Consider the following 9,048-nt stretch of genomic DNA (forward strand, 5'->3'; position numbering starts at 1 on the left):
ATGCTCTTTTTCATAAACAGAGGATTTTTTAAGGGAAAAGTGAGAATTAACAGCTATGTCAATCAGGCAGTCAAAATTGTTGTGGGGCTTCTACCAGAGAAGACGGCTCAGACATGTAGGTAAGCCAGTAGAAAGTGTTAGCCTGGCTGGCGACTACACAGGGTATTTGGGATCTCAGTGTAGTTTTTTATTTTCCTCCAACATCTATTTTTATTGATCATTTGGAAGTGTCACGTATTATACCCTGATCACGTTCACTTCCCTGTCTTCCCAGGTCCATGAGCTTCTCCCTTAAGCACAGAAATCACATTCTGGGTGGACATGCTTCACTTAACAGAAACAGATAGCCAGAAGCAGAACTACAGAAGCCAAAAAGCAAGGTTAGTCATTTAGAGACTTTCCCAGAGCTATGGACTTTGGCCAATTAGGGTTTTGCTTTAGTTTTGGCAGGTGGTGCTACGTGCTGAGTTTCACAGCCTGAATGGCACTTCAATCATGGAGTCTGTTGTGCTAAGGTCTGAGGGCCTACTGAGATCTGTGGCCCTGTTAAAATAAAGATAATGAACGTTTAAGAAATAAACTATAAAATTTTTAATAAAACCTTCACGAGGGTGAAGGTCATATCCTGCACAGCTTTGCAAAGGTATGAAATAAAGAAGAGAGGCCAGTGAGACAGTCGGTCTTGTCCTCTTTTAAAACCCTAGCTTTTAGAACACTAGGATCTCAGCCATGGGATACACACATAACATATCAGGTGACTCAAGCTGGCCTGATGATTCATGTTTTTCTGGCAGTAGGAAGCTGAGAATTGTACACACATTCACCCAGCATAATGCTGAAGTTGATGTCTGATTTGAAGAAACAATAGACTATTGTTTTTTTTTTAATTAATGGTATACTGTGTCATCACCCCTAGAAGGCTTTGGGCATGTGTATGTGTTTGTTTGTGGTGTGTGTGTGTGTTTGTGTGTATGTGATGTGTGTGTGGTATATGTATATGGTGTGTGTGTGTGTGTGTGTGTGTGTGTGTGTGTGTGTGTGTGGTGTATGGTATATGTGGTGTATGTCTACCTCTTTAGTGGTGGATATAGGGCTGATATCTGATATATGTGAGAAAAGATTAGTTCTCCAAATTAGGAATAATTTTTATTTTATTGGTTCCATTATTTAAGTTCTCTAAGAGTGCACTTTTCCTTCTTGCTTGCTGTATTTTGGAGGAATTAAAGTGTTGATTAATTAGAGGAAAGACAAAGGAAAAAAGCAAGAGGACACTTTCCACTGAAAAGTTCTCATGAACTAGGGCATTGTGGTGTCTCAGATAGCCTGGTAGCCAAGATCATGTAGAACGTTCAACCTGGCTGTTGTGAAAATATACCATAGAGTGGGGCTTTAGTCAACAGATTATTATTTTCTCATTTTCGCAGAGGCTAGAAATTCATCCCAGAGTACCAGTGAGCTGGGTCTGGTGAATGCTTCTTTCTTGGTGCACCTGATCCTCACCTTTCAATCACCAATTAAGAAAATGCCCTTCGAACTTGTCTCTTAGACCATTCTAGCTTGTACCAAGTTGACAGAAAAACTAGCTAGCACAACTTCTGTAGTTCTTTACTGGTTATCTGTTTATTTAAACCAATATAGTTGCCCATTATATTATTAAGTGCTTGTCTCAAAATATATTCAGATTTACATATAAGCCTTATAAATCTTGATAATGAATATAATGGATCTAACAAAGAACTATGAATTTATAGGTGTTTGGTGCGTCTTTTTTTGGTACAAGACACATAAGTAATGAAACCATTTTAATTTTGTACCTCAGCAACCAGAAGGTACATACAATCTAGGCTCTATTTGGGATGCCAGTAACTTAATATAGAAATGGAATAATTTGTCTCTACCACTTAGTTTGACTAACTATTATAATGTTTGTTTGTTTTTCTTTATTTAGATAAGTTTGTATTAAGTCAACAACTGTAATCAATACATGAAGCATATAATCTAGTTTAGGAAATATACATATAATGTCAGAGAGTGATAGAGAAGGGCTGTGAGGTTTTGAGAAAGGGAGCACCTGACTGTAACAGCAGTGTGAACTTGTGGAAGAAATATTTCCGGATAATTAATATCCTTAAGAGCTTGTGTGATATTGTGGCCAGTAGAAAGGGAGTTCGAGTAGTAAAGAGGGCAATTCCAGGCAAAGGGAACCAATCAGGGAAGTCCTTCTGTGTATATGTTGTCCTATTGGTTGATAAATAAAGCACTGTTGGCCAATAGGGAAGCAAGTTCGGTGGGACTAGGAGTTGATGAGGATTCTGGGATATGTAGTCAAGAGTAGAGAGTCACCATGTGATCCTGAGAGGAGAGGATGCATGAACTTACATGTTCAGTAAGATAAGACCTTATAAAAATATATGTTAGTAATTATGGGTTAATAATTAAGTCAGAGCTAGCCCGTAAGAAACCATAGCAAATGGCCAACAGCTTCATAATTAATATAGTATCTTGTGTGTTATTTGGGGGCTGAGACAGCAGCAGGACCCATGCAGCTGGCACGAAGAATACACATTACAGGGAACAGCATATGCAAAATCATAGTGACGTGGAACACAAATTATGGCATCATGTAGTGCAGTGTTTTTTAGGCAAACGTAGTGCAGCATTCGTACAGAGAAAGGATCCAACACTTACTGACAAGGCCAGAGGTGCTAGAGACCAAGCTAGACTGATGTTTGATCATGATCATATGATTCTCATGATATTCATTTCATAGATTAGAATACAGGATTAGATAGGTTTGGCAACTTGGCTATTTTGTGCAGTGAGCAAACAGTAGAACTAGGATTTGATTCTACATTTATCACTCTGATTGTCACAAAAAAGGATGGTCCTCTGAATCCTGGATCCTGGGTAGCCACGGCAGAGACAGGGTTTCAAATGTAGGGATGCCAACTCTGAGGAGTTTTGGGTGTTTACTGTAGATGATTCCTAGGAGGGTCCAGTAGACAGTTGAAACACATGTCTGAAGTAGAGATGATTTAGCATGTGGTTAAAAAAAAAAGATGCTTACCATTCTAGTGTTATAACTATCACATATCCATAGATTCTTCCACTGTTACTATTTTGGGTGAGAAGAGAGAAAACCAAGCATACTTTGGGCATGTGTGTCAATCTTTAAGTGAAATTTGTGGAAAAGAAGGTAGAGGAGACTGACAAATGGTGACCAGAGAGTTAGGAAGAAACCCAGGAAACAGTGGTGTGATAGAAGCTGAAAAAATGAAGGATTTAAGCCAGGTAGTGGTGGCGCATGCCTTTAATCCCAGAGGCAGAAGCAAGTGAATCTCTGCAACTTTGAGGCCAGTCTGGTCTAAAGAACAAGTTCCAGGACAGGCTCCAATGCTACATGGAAAAACCCTGTCTCAAAAAACAAAACAAAGAAAAAAACCCCAAAGAACAAAGTAAGAATGAAGAATTTCAACCTGGAGAAATATTTTTCAAAGTATCAAATACTTTTGGAGTTGGTAAGAGTTAAGCTTCAAAATAGGTCTAAGGACTCAGTCCTATTCCTATTGGAGTTTACTAAATGCTGAGTAGGTACTAAGAAAACATATTTATTCTCATTGGCATTTATTTTTAAAAATTATATTACAATGATATTATTTTCTTCTTCCTTTCCTCCATTCAAACCTTCCCATATACCTTTCTTTCTCTGTTTCAAATTTATGCCCTCCTTCCCACACACACCATTATTTTTCTACCTTTTTAAAATTTAAATTAGAAAGAAGCTTGCTTTACATGTCAACTATAGTTCCCTCTCCCTCCCCTGCCACCCAATGACCCCCTTATCCCATCCCCTTTCCGCTCCCCAGGGAGGGTGAGGCCTTCCATGGGGGATCTTCAAAGTCTGTCATATCATTTGGAGCAGGGCCTAGGCCCTCCCCAGTGTGTCTAGGCTAAGAGAATACCCCTCTATATGGAGTGGGCTCCCAAAGTCCATTCATGTACTAGGAATAACCAGAGACCCCATAGATTAACTAGACCTCCAAACTGACATCCACATTCAGGGGGTCTGAAACAGTCCTATGCTGTTTTCCCAGCTACCAGTCTGGGGTCCATGTGCTCCCCCTTGTTCAGGTCAGCTGTTTCTGTGGGTTTCTCCAGCTTGGTCTTGACCCCTTTGCTCATCAATCTTCCCTCTCTGCAACTGTATTCCAGGAGTTCAGTTCAGTGTTTAGCTGTGGGTGTCTGCCTCTGCTTCCATCAGCTACTGGATTGAAGGCTCTAGGATGGCATATAAGGTAGTAACTAATCTCATCAGAGAAGGGCATATTTAAAGTAGCCTCTTGACTATTGCTTAGATCACACACAGCATCAACTACAACCTATTCACTCCACATGTGACATGTTACATGTTACCTGTATGTATTTTAGGGCAGACGATTTTGTATTGGACAACCAATTAGGATGCTCTTCTTAGGAGAAGCAATTTCTCCCACTGTTCTGGTCCTGTTCTTTAGCTGCCAGTAGTTCTTTGTTTAAGGTTGAGGTCCGTCCCATGAGCTTTCCTTTCATGTTACCATGTCTGTTGATATCATTTCTGTTTAGGTCATGTTCAGGCATCCATGTTGGTGAGACCATGAGGGTATAGCTTCATATATTACTAGGAGACATAATCTCATCGAAAGTTCCTGTTCCTCTGTCTCTTACCCTCTTTCTCTCCCCTCTTCCGCAGTGATCTCTGAGCCTCAGGTACAGAATGTGTTATAGATCTATCATGTGGACTGGGCTCCACAATACTGCATTTTGATTGCTTGTGGTTTGATGAAGGGTGAAGACTACCATTGTATCTGGGTATAAGGACCAACATTTAGAATGTAGTTAAGGATTGTGTTGGTTTAATAAAGTGACAATTGTAGGCTCTCCTCTAAGATCTATGACATCACCAGTCCTGCATAGTTGGCTAGGTTTCCAGTACTAGGTTGATTTTTTTCTCTTATTAAATGTGTCTTAAGTTCAGTTAAAAAGCTGTTGGTCACCAGCAAGGGATGTGTACCACTCCTGTACCTTTAGTGTAATCATTTGGTGCTATATATTAATGTGCTCATTAACAGGCATCATAGCTGGATAGGACTGTTAGCTATTTCCCTGCTTTGGAAGCTTGCATGGTACCTTCTGATACTATGAATCCTAGTTCTTGGGGAGGAGGCTTTCACGTCAGATTCAGCTCAGGGCCTGTGTCTGAAGTGCATGATGCCTTCAGCAGTAGGGACTTATCTTCCACTTGTGACTGGGTGTCCCCTTTTGTCGTTGTTTTGTGTTTGGTTTTCAGATGATCTATTGCGGGTGACGGTAGACAGCATTGTTGACACAGATGGGCAAATTTCTTTTAGACTTTGCATGTATATTGATATACTGCCTTACATGTGTTGCAGCTATTTTTTGATAGTTAATAGTATGATTCATGACTTTTTCCAGATGTTGTCACTCTTATTTTATCTTCCTTCCACTTTCTAAGTTTATGTCCCTCCCCCTTTCTAATCAGAACCCCCATGTTTCCCATTTGGCCCTTCAGACCCCTTGCGGCCTGCTGGTTCCCTCTCTGGTGCTCTCCCCTGCCACATTGCCCCTCTTTACTTTGCTGGTTTCTGCAGTTGCTCCAGGCCATGGACTCCCATCTGAAATTTTGGAGCTAGGAACCACGCATGGAAAAGAACAAGTCGACATTTCTGACGTGTATTTTTTTTAATCCTTACACCTCAACTGGACACGTAGAAGAAACAAGAGAGATTGAATCTGAAAGTTGGAAGAGTCCTCAGATGGTTTCCATCTTATGTAACAGGTGAACCTCTTTCCTATCCATGCACACAAGAGGCTGATTCCTCGCGTCACAAAGGTTAAAGGCCTGGCCGACACCAGACTCTTTCTGTTTATGTCAGTTCTTTATTCTTCAGAAGACATCTGGAATAACAGCAAAACTGATAATTTTCAGAAATTTGTATTTTGAGTCTCCCCGGAAGCATGTGAACGAGGTAGAGAAAAGTGTTCCACTTAGGAGATGAGCTCAGAAGATGTCAAGGTTAATGGGAATTAACACAAGGCCTTCTAGAGATTAATGAATGAGGTCAGAAGAAAGAATTGGGTCTGACCTCTGGTCCTCTCCGAACCACATCTATTATGTAGATGATTGCATAACCTTGTGAACTGCTCTCTTTCTTTTTATTTATTTTTCAAATTTTTTTCATGTAATGCATGCCCCTCCCCCAGGCTCTGCAGTAAAAAGTAAAGTCTGGATTTATAGCTTTTCTGGCAGAACCCAATAGTAGAGATGGTCTGTGGCCAAAAGTCCTCTTTAGTCAGCATGTGGTCCACACTCTCAGGCTCGCTCGGGGATTAAGAGTAAAGGACTGCTTGTTTGAGGCACTGAGCTCTCTTTTGTAGCTGATAAAACAGCGACATGGTTCTGTTTTGACAGCATTTAGGAGAACGATTAAAGAGTTATGTGGGCAATTTAACCACTGTAGAAAGTCAGTCTGGGTATTCCAGAGCAGTTGAGTAGGCTTTCTTTTGGCTTGAATTCTGCACACAGTCCTCTGTCCTAGTCTGATCCATGAGATAGCTCTTGAGCTTGTTCTTCCCAAGGTGTTACAGAGAAAGGACCCAAGAGCATGGGCACCATGTGACTTCCAGATTCATGACCCAGAAAGGAAAAAAAATTAAACCTAAGGATAGCTGTGTCTTTTTATTCTGACTTTTTCCTTCATTGAAGTGAGGTTTTCAGTTTTGACATTTAGGTGTCTAGGGATATATAGAATTTATATTTTACAAAGAAAACTGCCCAGAAAAGTAACTTCTAGAGATAGACACCTTCTAATGAATTTAACCACTGCAGCTGTGCATGCAATTCACAAGTGGATTTTGATTGTTTTCACCTCCGGTCATGTCCACCTAGGTTTTGTTTTTGTTTTTCTCCTTTGGAGATGTTGATAAAAGACATTGCTACATTTGTTGCAGACTCAGGAAGATGGGATGAGACAAAGGATCAGGGAAGGGGAAGAAGATGACTCCCATGGATGCTGTCAATAAAAAATTGGGTTCAAGAATTTTTATTCAGACCTTGTCTCTCTCTCCCTTCCTTTATGTTGGCCTTTTATGAACTCTGTGCACCTCCTCTGGGTGGAACCCAGTGCTTCCTTTCCATTCTGTTTCTTCTTGCCTCAATTTGTACTCCTCTCCTCTCTTCTTCCCTCTGACTGTAAACACAGTGCAGTATCAAATGTGAGCTGCTTGCCACCCACAGCCAAGCTAACCTCTGGAATACCTGCCCACGACTTGCTTTCACTGAGTGGTTAAAATCCGCATAAGGAAATATCTGCCAGGTCCCTTGGCGAGGCATGAGAGTTTCCATTCTTTAGAAAATGATTGAAAAGGCAGCTATTGCCTCACATTGTTAGGAGGAGTCCACAAAGAACCAGTTCTGCACTCCCTGACCAGAATCCTTGGCTGCTGCTCTTCCCTTGCCGCTCCCCGACTTCTTGGCCTGATGTTATCTGACTAAGCCTGAGACAAGCATGTCTTTGGGTCTTGAGGAGCGGTTGTATTTCTCACTTGGGAATAGCAGTGATACAAGTACAAAAATATGTTCTGAATGCTTATTTTGTGCCAATACTTGAAGACTATGGAGACAACTGAGACAGCTCCTGCTTTTTGAAAAGAATTCCCTTTATAGTAGTTGGGGGCAATCCCGGAGTCTCCCAATCCAAACTTGGGAGCCTGCTAGATCAAAAGATACTTTACCAAGAACAAGATAGAAGAATTTATAACTAGCTTCTGGCCATATTTCACAGAGATTTCTAGAAAAAAAATGATCTCCTTGAGCTAGATTTTGGAAGATACTTAAGACTTTTCAAGATAGGTAACAGGCCCAATGAGGGTGAAATGATAGAGGAGAACATTGAAGAGCATTATTTATAATAAAAGTCAGTCAATTCTGGGCATTTGGGAAGGATAAAACCATCACTTAAAACTAACCTAAATGTTGGATTTCAATGCAAATTGTCAGAACAATTTGGTATTTGTTTATTTTTTTAAACACATGAAAGTGTAGTTTTATTATTTTCCTACATGACATCATAACGAATACACCATTTGCATTTTCTCAGCAGACAAATAAGAACTAAATTCTCCTTGATGCTCCGCAAATCAAGAACAGTCATCTGTCTCTGGGAGGATTCAGTTTCTTATGACTTCTGTGATACTGTACGTGCGGGTACCAACGGTGCTTTGTAGTGAAGAACACCTTGCTGAGCTGATCTATCATGGCTCCTCGCTCAAGCTGATCACTTTTTATTCCTAATTTGATTTTCAGCACTTGTTCATGTGTTTCTTCATTATTATGCAAAATATCTTGTTGAGGGATAGATTTGGTATGTTTGTACAGGATGTCCACAGAAGGGTGGTAGCACACTATTGTCCTGCCGCCAGCTGTCAAAGCAAGCTCTACCTTGCAGTTGTAGTCATCTCTAAGAGAAGAATATGACCAAAGATATATGACCAACACTAGATAAAATTCCATTTTGAATTGGAAATAAATGTTTCTAGATAGCTCTGTTTGATGTCACCCATTTTACTGCTGTTGCCATGGTCCTCATCAGGTGTTTTGAAAAAAATACTGTGAGGAGAAATCACTTCTAAAATCTGTTTCTAGGCATACAGATTTTCATTCTGTGGACCCATCTTCTTCCTTCAATTTGGTATTTTCTAAAGCAAGAATTTAATAAGCTTCTGCCTGCATCAAATCTAGCCCAAGAGATGTTTACATAATGTCCAGGAAGAATTGGATGGATGTAACCTTTAGCAACCATATAGCTCACTACACCTAGTAGATATACTCCCTGGCCCCTTATAAAATTTGATGACTTAAATTCAAGTAATAGAAGATGATGCGTAAAAGAATAAGCCATAAGAGAATAACTCAGGAAGGATGGGAAAATTTGGTAACTTGTTGATGTCTAGAAAAAGCCAAGGCTTAGAGGTTTGGAACTCCTGCATGTT

General features: G+C 40.3%; 1 pseudogene; it reads right to left on the minus strand.

The window, feature by feature from the left end:
- Positions 1 to 8,206: 8,206 nt before the first annotated feature.
- Positions 8,207 to 8,636, minus strand: LOC101837934 (annotated as a pseudogene).
- Between the last annotated feature and the right edge of the window lie 412 nt (positions 8,637 to 9,048).

This window comes from Mesocricetus auratus, unplaced genomic scaffold (genome assembly GCF_017639785.1).
Source record: "Mesocricetus auratus isolate SY011 unplaced genomic scaffold, BCM_Maur_2.0 Super-Scaffold_100011, whole genome shotgun sequence".
NCBI classification, from domain to species: domain Eukaryota; kingdom Metazoa; phylum Chordata; class Mammalia; order Rodentia; family Cricetidae; genus Mesocricetus; species Mesocricetus auratus.